Raw genomic sequence first — 5,000 nt, forward strand, 5'->3', positions numbered from 1 at the left:
GCGTCCCAGTCAGTGTCAGCTAGTGCCCGCTTCATGGCTTGCCAGTCTGCCCGCTGCCACAGCCAGATGACGCGTTGCCTTGCTTCCTCACGCGAGGGGTTGAGGTCGAGTTCAGTCAGCACTGCATTATGGTCGGAGCTGCCGATTCTCTCCAGAGGGCGGCAGTGCACTGAGTCCCCGGGCAAGTCGGTCAAGACAGGGTCCAACGAGCCCCCACGCACGTGGGTGGGAAAGGTGACGTGGTTTGTGAGCCCGTGGACCACTGTCAGCTCAGTGAAGGCCCTGCTCACCATATGCTGGTTCATGTCACCCACGATGGCTGTGCTCTGGCAGTCGTAGGTGGCCAGGATGGTGTCCAGCTGGTCGGAGAGGAAGGTGAGGGGCTCGCTGCCTTGCCACTGAGGGCGATACAGGGCGACGAGAAGTACGGCGTTCATATCTGCGAGGAGGAGGCGGAAGAACATGGCCTCCATGTGCTCGGCGACAGGGGCAGAGAGTGGCTGTAGCTGCAGGCCCTCCTGGTAACAAACAGCCACACCTCCGCCCTGTCTGTCCTTCCGATCGCGTCGCTCCCAGTGGCAGTAGCCAGGAATCCTGTCACACGTTGTCACACACTCATCGTTCAGAAACGTTTCAACTGCCACCACCACATAAGCTCGGTTCCTGAGGACGGCGTGTGTGAGCTCGCCAACGTTGGTTCTGAAGCCTCGTACATTTGCTGACAGGATTCTAAGGCTGTTCTGCGTCATGGCCGGTTAGTTGTTGTTGGCTGTTCCAGGGATCTGCCCGAGGTGTGGATGTTGTGTTTGAGTGGGGGTAGGTGGTGGGTTGAGTTGGAGTCTCTCCGTCAGCAGGGCTCTGAGGAAGCGCTCCTGTCTCTCCTCGGCTACCCGGGTGTAGCAGGTGTCAACGGTGTGGCCTCGTCGCAGACAGAATACGCACTCCAGATTGTTCCTTTCTTCTGCCTGCCGTTTTCTGCACTCAGCATGGGTGTGGCCTCTCTTCCCGCAGAAGTCGCAGACGATGACGCTACAGTCGTTGCGAGTGTGCCCCCGCTGAAGGCACCTGCCGCAGTGTGGTCTGTTTGGTGTGCTGCTTCCCTGTCGATGGCTGGTGTTGGTGTTACTGTTGTTGTTGTTGTTGTTGTTGTTCCGTCTTCCTCTGGGGTAATGCCGCGTGTAGCAGCAGGTGCGTGGTGGATGGAGGGGTAAGGGGGGCGACGTGGGGCTGTGGGTCCACGGTGGGAGGTATTGACAAGGCTAGTGTTTGGGGAGGCAGGGAGGGATTGGGAGGTTTGGGAATGGCGGCTTGGTTGTGAAGGCTGGGGCGTGGGTCTGGCAGCAGTGCGAGCGGGTGTATCCTCTGGAGAGTCGGTCGTCACTTTCCTCAGGGGCTTAGGCTTCCCTGAGCCCCACCAACTGGAAACTTCATATCTCATCTCTTACTAAATCAGCTTCCTCGAGGCTGGGGGTTCTGTACCGTCTCCGCCAGTTCTCCTCCGCACAGTTGCTGTCCATTTACAGGGGCCTTGTTCGCCCTCGTATGGAGTATGCATCTCATGTGTGGAGGGGCTCCACTCACACAGCTCTTCTGGACAGAGTGGAGGCTAAGGCTCTTCGTCTCATCAGCTCTCCTCCTCATACTGATAGTCTTCTACCTCTTAAATTCCGCCGCGATGTTGCCTCTCTTTCTATCTTCCATCGATATTTCCACGCTGACTGCTCTTCTGAACTTGCTAACTGCATGCCTCCCCCCCTCCCGCGGCCCCGCTGCACTCGACTTTCTACTCATGCTCATCCCTATACTGTCCAAACCCCTTATGCAAGAGTTAACCAGCATCTTCACTCTTTCATCCCTCACGCTGGTAAACTCTGGAACAATCTTCCTTCATCTGTATTTCCTCCTGCCTACGACTTGAACCCTTCCAAGAGGAGGGTATCAGGATATCTCTCCTCCCGAATTTGACCTTGCTTTTGGACACCTCTTTTGTTTCTTTTATAGGAGCAGCGAGTAGCGGGCTTTTTTTATTATTGTTTTCTTTTTTTGTGTGCCCTTGAGCACCCTCCTTTGTTGTAAAAAAAAAAAAAAAAAAAAAAAAAAACACAGGTCTGCCAGCCGGGGTGGGTGGAGCAAATTTCTGGCCTGAGTGGCGGGGGGGAGAGTGGGGGCTCGTTTAGATGCCGAGAAGGCGTCGATGGTGCTAATGGCCTGAACAAACAATGCCCTCTGTTGGTGGATCCACTCGTCCTGTTGCCCGTAGTTCTTCACGATGCTTTTCAGGGTGTAGTTTTCGTTCTTCAGTCTGAGGACGATGTCGACCAAATCCTCGGTGGAATTGCCCAAGAGCTCCTCCCTAAGTTCGATGGCTGCTTCTGTCGCCGTCTGCTGGGGCTGATCGACAGGTAGACCAGGTTGTGAGGGAGGTGGCGTGGAAGTGTCCTCTTCTCTAGTCGTGGCCTGGTGGGGCTGATGGTCAGATTGTGAGGAGGGTGGCGTGGAAGTGGGGGCGGCGTCCTCAGCGTCCGCGTAGGTGACAGGGTGGGATATATTCCGAGCCTTCCTAATCTCCTCGGTGCGCGAGCAGCAAAAGGATCCTTCCCTATGACAGTCTACACACACAAGATTTGGGCAGTCTGGTTGGCTGCAGGCTGTCGAGGGTTTTTGCCTTACTGTGTAACTACACACACAGCAAAATTTAGCCCCAGGATAGCCAGACTGTCCCGCCCACTGAATTTTGTGGTGGCGGTGGACTGCCTGGGTGGAGTCAGTAAGGGCGGGGAAGAGGGGTGCAGGGGGCAGCACACACGTGCTCTCTCTCTCTCTCTCTCTCTCTCTCTCTCTCTCTCTCTCTCTCTCTCTCTCTCTCTCTCTCTCTCTCTCTCTCTCTCTCTCTCTCTCTCTCTCTCTCTCCCCTTTGTCCATTATGTTATTCCGTTCAATTCCCTTCATCCTTGTGATCAACTCATAAACAGCCAACTGTGTTAAGTGACGACCGACTGAGTATCAACGGTGCCCCGATCTATACATCTCCTTTCCCTTCTCAGATTTTCTTTGCTGGCCTGTTGGTGGCTGCCGTGAGCACCGCCCCAACGGAGCTGGAGGCGCCCCACCCTCTGCCAGGCACTGGCAACCACGCCAGAAGCTCTTTCAGACACCGCTTCTCGGACCATCAGGAGACTCCAACAAGGAAACACCATGGATTCCAGGCCCCGGGAGAAGATCACGAGACTGAGAGCGATAACAAGCCTGAACACTCCTTCTCAGTCCATGATGCCGAGCCCAAACACGGCGATGAAGAGGCCCACACCACCAACAACGAGGAAGAAGTCACCGACGAGCCTGAAGATGTCCAAGTCACCGACCCCCCTTCACCTACCGGCCCGACCTTCCGACGCCTCCTTAAACCTATGAGAAGGTTATAATCTCTTATAAGAAATTACAATCCCTAATATGTGATTTAAATCCCTAATATGTTTTTTTCAATACCATGTATACGGTTATAATTACCAAACATAGGTTTCGGTCCCTTCTATAGGAGATTTCAATTTCTTATAAGAGGTGTCATAAGAACATAAGAACATAAGAACGCAGGAGTCTGCAAGAGGCCGGTAGGCCTGTACGAGGCAGCTCCTTTGACCCTAAGCTCCCGTGTATCTAACCCCACCTAATATCGCTGTCCATGAATTTATCTAGTCTATTTTTGAACGTGACAATTGTATTGGCACTCACCACATGACTGCTAAGCCTATTCCACTCATCCACCACCCTGTTAGTAAACCAATTTTTGCCTATGTCCCTGTTGAATCTGAATTTATCCAGTTTAAACCCGTTACTTCGTGTCCTACCCGGTTCTCTTACCAACAAAACCTTATGAATGTCTCCCTTATTAAAGCCCTTCATCCATTTATAAACCTCGATCATGTCTCCACGCACCCTTCGCCTTTCTAGAGAATGCAAGTTTAACTGTTTGAGTCTTTCCTCGTATGGCAAGTTTCTCAACCCCTGAATCATCTTAGTCATCCTCCTCTGTACCGATTCTAACATTTTGATATCCATTCTATAGTAGGGTGACCAGAACTGAACCGCATAGTCAAGATGAGGTCTAACTAATGCTAAATATAGTTTGAGGAAGACTTCGGGGCTTCTGTTGCTTACGCTCCTTGAAATAAATCCCAGTACCCTATTAGCTCGATTTCTAGCTTGAATGCATTGTGCCCTTGGACGGAGATCAGAGCTCACTAAGACCCCTAAATCCCTCTCGTACCCAGACCTACTTATGAGAGTGTCATTTAAGCAATAGTTATGTGAGGGGTTGTTCCTACCTACACTCAGAATACTGCACTTCCCTACATTGAACTCCATCTGCCATTTATCCGCCCAGTCATATAATCTGTTGAGTTCACCTTGGAGAATACTAGCGTCCTGATCCGACTCAATTACTCTACCGATCTTGGTATCAACTGCAAATTTACTAACATCACTACTAATTCCTGTGTCTAAGTCATTGATATAAATAATAAACAAAAGTGGACCTAATACCGAACCTTGTGGGACCCCACTCGTAACACATCCCCAGTCAGATCTTTTACCATTGATTTGCACTCTTTGCTTCCTATTGCTAAGCCACGCCTTGACCCAGTTCAAAACTTTACCCTCTACTCCGTGAGCCTGTAATTTAAGCAACAGTCGTTGGTGAGGAACTTTGTCAAACGCTTTACTAAAATCAAGATAGATTACATCATAATTTTCATCTCTGTCAACCGCCTCAAATACTTTATTGTAGAAGGACAAGAGATTGGTGAGGCATGACCTACCTTTTGTGAACCCATGCTGCGAGTCGTGAATTAAGCTATGTTTCTCTAAATGCTCCCGAATGTTCCTGGCTATTATGGACTCCAGCATCTTCCCTATAACCAATCACTTATAAGTGATATCAATCACATAGAAGAGGTTGCAATTCCTAATTAAAGATTGTAGTCCCTTATAGGTGATTCCAATCG

The 5,000-nt window shown here is 50.9% G+C and overlaps 1 long non-coding RNA gene across 1 annotated transcript in view; it reads left to right on the plus strand.

Moving 5' to 3' along the window:
• The window catches only part of LOC127000645 (uncharacterized), a 9,947-nt gene extending 6,505 nt beyond the window's left edge, over positions 1 to 3,442 (plus strand). The window contains exon 2 of the long non-coding RNA XR_007754365.1: positions 3,045 to 3,442. This is a non-coding gene — a long non-coding RNA (uncharacterized LOC127000645). The remainder of the gene's footprint in view (positions 1 to 3,044) is intronic.
• The last annotated feature ends 1,558 nt before the right edge of the window (positions 3,443 to 5,000 follow it).

The sequence above is a fragment of the Eriocheir sinensis genome, chromosome 19, assembly GCF_024679095.1.
Source record: "Eriocheir sinensis breed Jianghai 21 chromosome 19, ASM2467909v1, whole genome shotgun sequence".
Lineage (NCBI taxonomy): Eukaryota > Metazoa > Arthropoda > Malacostraca > Decapoda > Varunidae > Eriocheir > Eriocheir sinensis.